The 10,094-nt window shown below is 43.8% G+C and overlaps 1 long non-coding RNA gene across 1 annotated transcript; it reads right to left on the bottom strand.

Annotated features, from left to right (window-relative positions):
• Positions 1–7,567: 7,567 nt before the first annotated feature.
• LOC122153450 lies at positions 7,568–9,646 on the bottom strand. The gene is made up of 2 exons (XR_006165341.1): positions 9,373–9,646; positions 7,568–8,970 (listed from the first exon to the last, which is right to left on the bottom strand). It is a non-coding gene; the product is annotated as an uncharacterized LOC122153450 (long non-coding RNA).
• Positions 9,647–10,094: the final 448 nt, after the last annotated feature.

Here is a 10,094-nt window from a genome sequence, read left to right as displayed (position 1 = left end):
TTTCCAGAGGCAAACAGATAAGTACCGCAAGGGCAGGCAGGAAGAAAAGACACTGGTCCACTTCAAGCAAGGTATTCTGATGCAACCTAACACTACACAGTCCTTAATGAAATTTTCCTGTGCAGTGTCAGCAATAGCTAATGAGGATGGCTGGCCACTGTCTCACCTTGTTTTTTTTATCTTTATGGGCTCTTAAGCTAACTTGTTTAATCCTGCAATTTGCAAAGATGTGGTATGTTGTTGGCAAATCCAAATCTCCTCCCATCACGGCTTGTCCTACTTTCTCTGGGCCAAAGTCCCAGTATTGCATTACAAAGTGGCAAGCCAGGTACCATAATTCAGGGAAGAAATTTGAGCTGCAGCTCAAAACCCAAGATGCTTGCAAGAGGAATTTTGATGTGGAAAAATGATCTCACATCACAAGATATTTGCAAGTAAGAGATTGGAAACAAATCCAGAACTCTACTTCTCTGAGTATTCTGGTGCTCAAAACGCGTATTTCTCAGTGGTACAATTTTCATGCTGTATATTAATGGGAAATTACTTGATAGCCAACAGCTGCATTATCAGAATTAGAACCAAAGTCTCAGTTATGGAGATCTATCTGTATTGAATCAAATTTGTCATTAAAATTCATCAAAGGAAAATTTCACTATCAGCAAATTTGACTGATGTACTAGATTTTTCAAGAGGTATATTTAAACTGAACTAGAAAATGAGGGCATATTCCAAGAAATCCACCAGCTTGGTGTAAATTACATAGAATTTTTTTTTTTTAATTAGTGGCTTATTTTATGATAAGGTATGTTAATATTCATACTTAGGGAAAATAAAGTCACAGTACATGTGCCAAACTTCATTATAAGGGCATTTGATTCAAATCATATTCTAAAACTAACCATAAATCTTGTTTTATTGCAAGTTGCCTGTAGCATATCCATGTTATGATGCAAAACAAAACACAACACATTATATTTTGAATACAGCCTCATGAAATATCTGAATGAAATATTTACTGTATGTAATGGATGAATCACTAACAACTTCTGAGCTTTTCTCTTAATAATCAGTGATCCATTCAACTTCCCTTTTTACAAAAACATACGGTGTAAATAACTTTTCACAAATCTTATTGAAATACTGATGATAAATGTCCTGAGTAAAAGATACATATCCCTAAGATAAATCATAGGGATTCCTTTTCAGAATTTTATAATATCATTTCACCTCCTACAGAGCAAATAAGCCATCCATTTTATTGTAAATAAATACCTAAGGAAAACACATAGTATTGACTTCAGGCAATTTCTGAGCTATTTCACCTCCATAGTATTTTGCTGAGTATTCTCCATGTGTGATGACAATCTTTTTAGGAAGATATTTGGATGCACTTTGTTCAAAGTGTTACAGTCAAAGTCTTGGTATGGACAAAAAGACACACAACTTTTATAAGCAAAGCCAAGAAAGTATTGTTACTGTCACTGGAACACGCAGTCATTGAATTATTAATCCTGACCTAATTATTATAGAAAAATAAAATAAATTACCAAAAAAAGAGAATGCTATTTAATCTCAGTAATGATAGGGGTGAAACTGTTGCACACACCTCTTAGTTCCTACCCCTTCTCCACTCACCTTTCCACTGCCCACCTGGATTCTAAGGTGGCTGGCCTCACACTATATATGAGGTTTTATATACACTCGATACTTTCTCTTTGTTACTCCTAAAACCAGTTTTACCCAGCTGCCAGGTCTGCCTTTATTTAACAATTAGTCATTGGCCACTGATGCACTGCTTATAGCTCTGGGCTCTCAAGTATCATCCCATGCCCTCTATTGGCATCTCTTATCCATACTTCTCTGCAGTGCATCCAGTAGCTTTCCTTTCAAGGCATCTGCTATGATACCATGTTTATAGTCATCTACACTGCATCATTTTGCTAGGTCTTCATTCCACATAAAATAACTACTTGTTACTCTCAGATAAATAAAAGCTATGGTAATGTCACATGACTGTACAAAGCTAAGCAAAAGTAGAACAGATTGTGGAATAGTCAGCGAGTCATTAGGAAATTGCTGTTGCAGCTAAACAGGCTAAAGCAAAGCCCCAGGCAGGCCAAGACAAGCCCAGACAAAGCCTTAAATCCTGAGGCCTTACAGAGCTCCTGCAAAACCTTTGGCCTGTTAAAAACAACAACAATGTGCATTACCATGAATACAGTAAATACTGAGCTACTCAAAGTCTGGATGCATCACAGCCCACAAATGTAATCCTATCCCTGAAAAGCTCCACCACATAGTCACAGTGCCTCACGAACAGCCAGAGAAGGAAACCGGCTCATTCAGACTCCTCTTTGTATTCATTTCATTTTAATTGGAAGTAATTAACATCTCATCACTGCTAGTAACAGCTGTATCTATCCTGACCTAGCTGTGCTAGTTGGTGACTCTACTGTTTCCTTGAAGAAAATCAGCCTGCTTTAAAGGGGGACAAAAAAAAAAAAAAAAAAAAACAAAAACAACCAACCAAAACTTATAAGGCTTCTTTTGTTGGTTACTGTTCTTCCCACACACTTTATAGACCAGCTAAGAGCATGCAGGAAAGTGTTTCTTCAGAAGCAAGACCTAGCTTGATATTGAGCCATAGATAGACCTCTCGGCTTAGGAGCCAGTTTAACTCTGTTCTCTTGCTGGTTCATTCAGCAGTTCCTTGCATCACCTTGGGGAAGTCACTGGTAATCTGTGACTTGGGGTTGACCTTCCTCCTGCCAACTGGGGCAGTATTGTCACTTAAGACATTATGGCAAAGCAGTTCAACAGCTGTAAATAAAATGTGCTATTTAAATGCATGCTACTATTTTATTATCCACAAAAGCTACTTTCAAGCTGGTTTTGTCCTTTCTGACGTGGACCCTTTTAACTTGCACCGTAACGCTGCATCAGCCCCGAACACCAGATCCCAGTGAACAGTCACCTGAAGCAAGTGCTGTGTGTATGGCTGGATGAGCTGCAGGAAAGAAGCTGCCCTACCTCCTTACTCCCCTTTCCTACCGCAAGCCAATCGTATTCTGGAAGTGAGCATTGGGATGCTGTGCTTTTCATCAGCATCCTTCTGGGAAAAGTCTAGGACAAAAAAAGGAAGGAGGGGAAAATCATAATACTTCATACTGTAGCTCCTTTATTTTTCTTCCCTTAGTCCTGACCTTGTCAGCTTCAAACTAGCTCCTGCTGTGCAGCTCCCTTCCTACCACACTCTTACAGCAACGCCCGTGCCTCAGAAACTCATCCTGCTTGTGCTCAGGTCACTTGTTCTTCATTTTAGACCAGACTGAATAGAACTTTGAAGCCAATGAAAATTCAGCTATGTTTAACTCAAAGTTCAAGGTCACAAAAATATCCAATTTAATGCACTTCCAGGAAGGGTTTTCTCAAATTCTTGGTTCCCTCTGTCCCAACAGATCCCAGTTCCCAATTATACTGTCATTTCTATTTTGCTCTAAAACAATACAGAGATGCCTACATTCACAATTACTCCTCACTGCTCCCTACCACACAAGTTTTTCTGAGCAGAAGCTTGTCAAAATATGTTTCGGTTTTCTACTCACTGATACTTGAAAAGCAAATCCTCATCAGGCCTGTGAGTCTAAGTGGAGTCTTGGAGTTACCACAGGAAAAAAATACAACCCACAAATTTTTGTTTCACTGTGTTAGATTCCCTGGTAGGCTCAATGCAAAATTATGAGCATTGCTATATGCACTGCTTTCTGCAGTGTACCCTGGTATTTTATGCTGCTTCTGATGTATGCCCTTCAGGTCTTCAGGCACCATTAAATGTTCATGGACTTTCATAAACTATAAAAATCACAGCAACTGTACATTAATTACTCTATTTTATATATCAGATTTACACTGATCTTTGTAAATAGGCAACAGGCAAAGCTTTCTTTACTGTACCATTTAAGAGAAATTATGGCAATAGGTGATTGTTTCTATTAGTGATTATTATAGAAGCAGAAATTTCTGAGAAGTGTAGCTGTTACACACAAGTGGTTTGAATTATAGCTGTAGGCTGAGTCTAAGTCAGAGCCTTTTTAGTGAAATTATTATCTGAATCTTCTCAATACCTGATGCTATTAATCTTCCCTTTCTTCAGAGTAATTCCTGAGCATACCTTCTCTTTCTAGGGTATCCACCATCTCCAATTCCTCAAGTTAGCCAGCTAACGTACGTGCTCCCAAATGGGTCTGTTATCTCAGCCCAGAGGCACTGCATGCACAAAAAGTGCACCTTTCATTCATTTTGCTCAAAACCAAATAATTCCTGAGGGCTGCTCTCAAATGGAAACCTTGCCACTGGATTCAGACACTCCCATCTGTTTTTCTTTACTAGACTTTATATAGCACTTTTCTCCAGAGCACTTCCACTCCTTTGCTTATGACAATTAATGAAACTGGGCCTGCACAGAGAGAGGGTATTTAATGTTACAGCATAAAGGTTCCTCAGCCCATGCTAGCCTGTTCAGCACAGCACATTTCTAGCACTCTCTCCAATTTACTTCTAAGTACTTTTATCCAAAGGTTTTCTATAATTAGGCCAAATACAATCAGTTCATAGAGCACCATTGTTTTTCCATGTTTCAAAGCAGTCATTCAGGACTGTTACATACTCTGAATTGATTGAGCGTGGGGATTACTTTATCTCCAGGGGAGATGATGATCAGCATTTCCCACCCAGTTCCTGAGCTGTCTTTACTAATTTATCTTAATAACATCTTAGTGGTTTGACTCAGAAGGAAAGAGATCAAAGCAGAGAACAAGGCAGGCATACTCTCAAGATTAAAATTGGCCAGAGGCAATCAGCAGATCAAGTAAACAGCTCTTCAGCATTCTGAAGAAGAGCCTGGTCTAACATGAGCATTTCTGTGCTCCTCCAAGCTCTCTCTCAGTTAGACCAGTTGGCCTGGGAGGTCACATCTGCTGTTGATGCTATTTCTTGTCATCATCCCATCCCTATTGCCCTTTTTCACCCTTGAACTTCATTAACCAGCAACATTACAGCAAACCTTGCAGTTCCCCTTTTCTCCTTAATAAGACAGAACAGAACTGCACTCCTTACAGGAACAGGGGCTGATCTTATAAGTACACCAGGCAGCTCCTGCCTTCAGTTTAACCCTGAGCCCTGGCATGCTGAGGAGAACTCACATGTCAGCCTGAGGTATAGTGCTCAGTCTCCTCAGCATAAGATTTGGGGCTTAAAGGGTCAGTGTATTTCAATGTTTCAACACTATCCCATTTCACTTTGGCAGGAATAGAGCAGTGAGCACACAGGAGGTGGGGGAGCCCATGTTTTATTTGATATTCGATATGTCTCACTTGGTACCTTGCCATTTCTGTTGGCCCTCTCTGTTCAAATCTTCTCATCCCTGAGGAATTAAATTTCTTCACTGTAATTGGCTCCATGTCACATCTTGAATAGAACAACCTCATCAGAAAGGAAAATGAGAGGGAGATTGCACTCCTTGTCTTTCTGCATGGGAGCCTAAAACATAACGCCTGCTTATTGGCTCTCTTTTATATTGAGAAGACAGACTTGATGCAAAGAACCACTTTGAAGTGTTCATTTTAGCTTCCATTGGAGCTTGATTTTTAAAGTGAACTTGTCTCCCAGTGAGCTCAGGAGCTACTTCAATCTAGTTTAAAAGTCATTTCTTTATTTTTTTTTAAATCAATGAGCATTAGGTCTATCCTGTGCTCCCATCTTGCTCAAAGCCAGAGGTGGACTGCAGCAGCTCAAATCTGATTGAGAATCAATGCATACAAATACAAGGCCATGTGCCTGGGAACAACAGAGACACGCTTGCTGTGGAACAGGGAGTCAGATCTTGCTAAGCAGCAGCTCTGAAAAAGACACAGGAGGTCACAGCAGAAGAGCACCCAGGTGTCAGTAACACCATGCTATAACAGAAGGAACACTGCTGCAACCTATGTAGTAGCACACAGAAGGGGTATGCCCGCCGTATTTGAGGGTGATGAGACTGTTGCTGACACACTTGAGCCCAGACCTTGGCTTAGAAGCACTGGAGATGTGGGCAAGGCAGTTGTAGCTCATTAGTGCTGTCAGTTTTGAAGGACCTCTCATCTTTCTTTTCTTCCCAAAGCTTTGCATACACTGTGGCAATCTTCCTCGCTAACAGTCAACTTGTGATGGAGCCCAGCACTAGGGGACAGAAAACTCCGGGCAGCTTTTAAAAAATGACACTGAGCAGGTGCAGATGTTCTTGTGCTAAAAGTTTGTCTGAAAGGCGGAGGCCAATTCAGCCAGTCCCTTCATACCTGCTGCTAAGAAAAGAAAAAAGAGGAAAGCCAGCACTAGCCCAAAAGAGGTGAGCAATCCTGTCTCTGCAGGACTCCCTGATGAGTGCTGCACTCCAGAGCTCTGCTGTGACACAAATCTGGGGAGTGAGACAAGCCAAGCTTAACCCAGGAAGCTTTAAATGAGAAATGAATCTTCCTCCTGGGTCACAACCTGACTGGATACCAGAACTCGAAGGGTTCTTCATGAAAAGCCTGTCACAGTACTGGAAGCCAGATGCCAGAGCACAGGTGATTATTTTTTCTTTTTTTTTTAAGCAGCTAAAAGGTCTGTCCGATTTATCACGATATTCAGGATTCTGCCACGCATGTCAAATCAAACAGCCACCGGGCTCTTTAGAGCTACTGCTAGGCTCAGTGGAGCCTCTACAGAACTAGATGATCAGCCTTAATTACAATTTTCCATGACAAAGTAGCTTTAATCTCCATGCAAGGCATGTGTCAGCCCTGTTTAATCAGGGAGGAAATTGGGCAGAGATGAAGTTAGTAATTAGCTCTTCTCTCTCCCCTTGACAGCCCCTCCCCAGGAGAGCGTTTACAGAATACAAAAAGCATCAGCAAGTTTCTCAAGTCCAGAGAGTAACACCAGATGGGTCAGCCACGCCACTGGCACAGAGAAATTGTTCCCTGCTTGTGGCCTTGATGTGGCTGATTTCACTCCTTTCTGTGGAAACACGAACTGTATCTCACGTCCACACTCAGGCTGGGTGCAGGCAAGCTCCCAGAGTCACAGGAGCCCGGCGCTTCCAGAACAGCGTGCTCTGGGGGTGATGGAGGGGCTGAGCATCTTCACATAGAAGATCTGCTTTGATCTTCTGGCATGTCCTAGACCTCTCGCAGGGACAGCAGAGCCCTTGTCTCCATCATGGCACCGTGCTGCTTTGGAAACCCAGGAAAGACTATCTCAGCATAGGGACTTCTCTCAGTTCCCTCTGTTGAGAGGGGACAGCCATTCTTTTGAATCCTGTGCCAACAGCGTGTCACTATCGCCAGTAGCACCCCAGATAGGTCAGCATCAACCTGCGTGTGGTCACTCCCACACAGAATCCCTCTGGACCCAGGAATAGTGACCCACACAAACCTGCCCTGCTGGCTCCTCTCCAGCTGCCCTGCTGTGTGGAGAACCACGATTTCATGGATGAAATCAAACAAGCGTCTTCCAGACTGCACACTGTCTTTCAGTTACATCACCAAAATTGAAAAATACCTCATAATAAGGTAGCTTTTATTTGTACATCTTTCATCATTCCAAAGAGCTGTATTAGTTTTGCTCTGTAGGTCCTGTACCATAAGGTTTCTTTCCTTGATGTTGGATTGTTTTTATGGCATTTCCCCAATATTTCAATAATTTATGTCACTAAACATGAACATCAACACTGAGTAACATTGTTCTCACCAGTGTCTATACAATGGGAAGGTCACTTCCCTACTAAAATGAAGTTGCGTATTTCTGTGACATAAAACTGAAACTGATGTTTCAGTCACTGTGGGTAGAACAATCTGAAGAATAACATCATCTTTCCAAGATCTGGTTGGGCTGTTAATTTTCTGAAACCTAGTTGCTCGTGAGATTTTCTTGGGAAATACTGTGCTTAATAGGTTTTCTTTCTAGTATGAAAAGTGGCCCTCCAAAAATCATGTAATCTTTTCACTTTTTTCCCCTATGGTATTACAGTAAATAAAAGAAGGAGAAATAGAAAAGTCAGTAAACGGGAGGAAAAATTATGAAAAATTATTCTAATCTGAAGAGCAACTAGAAGCAATTTACAGTGACAGCCTTTGGGTTTTGACTTTTTTTTTTTTTTTTTAAATGTTAATTATGTGCTTGCATGTTATAATGCCAAATAGTGATGTGATATGTTGGGTAGCTGTACTTGATAACACACATATCTTTGCAATACACGATAAACTAATTTACCTGCAAATTCCCCTTCATGTGCGTGTGTGTGTATATACCTTCTGCTTCAAGGTTATATTTTTCAATCAGTTTTGACTGTTGTCCACTTTTTGATGAAAAAAAAAATGGAAACAAACATCACTTCACTCTTCCCCCCCTTGACATTTTTAAGGAAAGCAGAATAGCTCTCCAAACCAGAGCCATTAACTTTAATGTAATACACTAAATACTAGATGGTTCAGCAGCTTCAGATAACAAAAATAATATTAAAAAAAAAAAAAAAAGCATTGTGCAAAAATAACACATATTTGCATAAAAATATCCCGGTCTGAAAGCTGTGCAGCTCCTACTTCCAACCTTTTTCACCCAAGCCTGTACTGGGGAGTACGCAGACCTCAGCACACGTGAGGCGGTAACAGGCTCCGAGCGGGGAGAAGTCAGTGGAGGTTGTCGCCTCACCTATCTTCCAGCCACCGTGTCTCTCGGTTTGCAGGCTGATGTCCCTTTTGCCACGTGTTAACAGTACTGAAAATGCGATATTCCCGTGTTTAACCCGGCGGCGGGACGGTGCAGTAGGTCGAGCCCTGCGCTGCAGCTGCCTCCTCCCCACCGCAAAAGAACGGGGAGAAGCTCTGGGAGACGTTCTCCCCCTCGGGCCCCCACGCTGTAGCACCAGCAGACATCAAGATGCGTGCGATGCATCTGAGGGAGGGAAAGAAAAGTATGAGGAAAACATGAGAGTTTCCCCAAGTTTGGAGAAGTTTTGACCCCGGCACAGCGCGGTTGACGCCCTCCCGGCCCGCCCCGCCGGAAGCCGGTTCGCCGGCTGCAGAGTCTGGGCGACCGTTATTACCTCAGGGGCCGGGGCGCCCCGCGCCCCCTCCCCCCGCCCCGCTGCCGCCCGCTCCCGCCGCGGGCACGGCGGCGCCACCTGCCGCCCGCCGCCCGCCGCCGCAGCCCCGCCGCCCCCCGCCGCCCTGCGGGGCCGCCCGAGGGGCGCGGGACGGGGTCGTCGCCCCCCGCCCGTTCCCCCCCTTTACCCGCCCGCCCCCCGCCTTTTCCCGGCCCGTCCCCTCCGTCCCCCGCCCGCCCGCCGCTCCTCACGGCTGCCCCCGGCGCTGTGCCGCGGCGGCCGGGCAGTGCGCGGGAGGGCGGCCTCAGGCCGGCCCCCCGGACACGCGTGGCAAGGAACGACAGAAGCACACAGGCCTTCCGCCGTCCCCAGGCAACGTCGGCGTAGGCTTCTCAGAATCAGTGATGCTCCCTGCAGTCAGCAACCCGCTAAAACAACAGCCGACGGTACGGTGTTAGCCACAGAACGGTGAAATAAACCTTCATCCAGGGATTTGTACATTTACAGGCAGGTCGGTGATAAAGGGAGGACCGGGGGAAATGTGGGCCCTCCCTGGAAGGAAAAGAGAGACTTGGTCACCTGGGATTTGGAGAAGACTGAGGTACTCAATGACTTTTTTGCCTCAGTCTTCACCACAAAGTCCTCCAGCCACACTCCCCAAAACACAGAAGTCAAAGACAGGGACTGGGAGAATAAAGAACTGCCCATTGCAGGAGAAGATCAGGTTTGAGAACCTGAAGGTGCACAAGTCGATGAGACCTGGTGAGATGCATCCATTGGTCCTGAGGGAACTGGAAGATGAAGTGGCAAAGCCACTAACCGTCATATTTAAGAAGTTGTGACAGTTCAGTGAAGTTTCCACTGACTGGAAAAGGGCAAATTTAACCCTAATTTTTTAAAAGGGAAAAAAGGAAGACCCAGGGAACTGCAGGCTAGTCAATCTCCCCTCTGAGCCTGGCAAGATCATGGAGCA

The sequence above is a fragment of the Tyto alba genome, unplaced genomic scaffold (assembly GCF_018691265.1).
Source record: "Tyto alba isolate M040663 unplaced genomic scaffold, T.alba_DEE_v4.0 Super-Scaffold_2, whole genome shotgun sequence".
NCBI classification, from domain to species: Eukaryota; Metazoa; Chordata; class Aves; order Strigiformes; family Tytonidae; genus Tyto; species Tyto alba.
The sequence above is the reverse complement of the archived record's forward strand: the minus strand, read 5'-3'. Positions and strand labels throughout refer to the sequence as shown.